The sequence below is a fragment of the Microtus oregoni genome, unplaced genomic scaffold (assembly GCF_018167655.1).
Source record: "Microtus oregoni isolate MIOR12 unplaced genomic scaffold, Mior012 000026F_ref0000081, whole genome shotgun sequence".
NCBI lineage: Eukaryota > Metazoa > Chordata > Mammalia > Rodentia > Cricetidae > Microtus > Microtus oregoni.
In genome coordinates this window covers 15,453,670-15,454,289 of record NW_024543085.1, presented here as the reverse complement: position 1 = coordinate 15,454,289, position 620 = coordinate 15,453,670, and positions in this window count along the sequence as shown.

The window sequence follows — 620 nt, the reverse complement described above, 5'->3', positions numbered from 1 at the left end:
TTTCACCTTCTTTAGGCAACTTCAGCAATCATTGTCCTGTGGGTCCTGCTTGTCAACTTCATACAGCATAACATCAAGCAGTCAAGGCAAGAGCAATTTCTTACCCTAATAGCTAACAAACTCCATGACAAGCCTCTTCAATGCTCATCATCCTCTTGAAGTAGGTCGTTGCTGCCAGAAGCAGATGTGTGTTATTGTGACAAAAAGTCCTAAGTTATTAAAACGTTTTAAGTGCCATATTCTAAAGGTCTCTGCTAGATTTGAAGAATACCTATTTAGCTGAAATATATCTCTATATGTCTAGAAAATGTAACATTTCGAGACCAGCCTGGTCTACCGAGCTAGCTCCAGGACAGGCTCCAAAGCCACAGAGAAACCCTGTCTCGAAAAACCAAAAAAAAAAAAAAAAAGTAACATGACTACACACTTGACTATTATAGATGATTATTTACTAACCTATATTTCTTAATTATGCATTACATTTTTAATGAGCTACACAAACAAAGTACCTTAATCAAGAGCAGAAATATACATATAACAAAATTGACCTTAAATTTGTATCACTAAACCAAGATCCATACAATGCAAATCTCTATAGTATATCCCCCTTTAAATGTAAA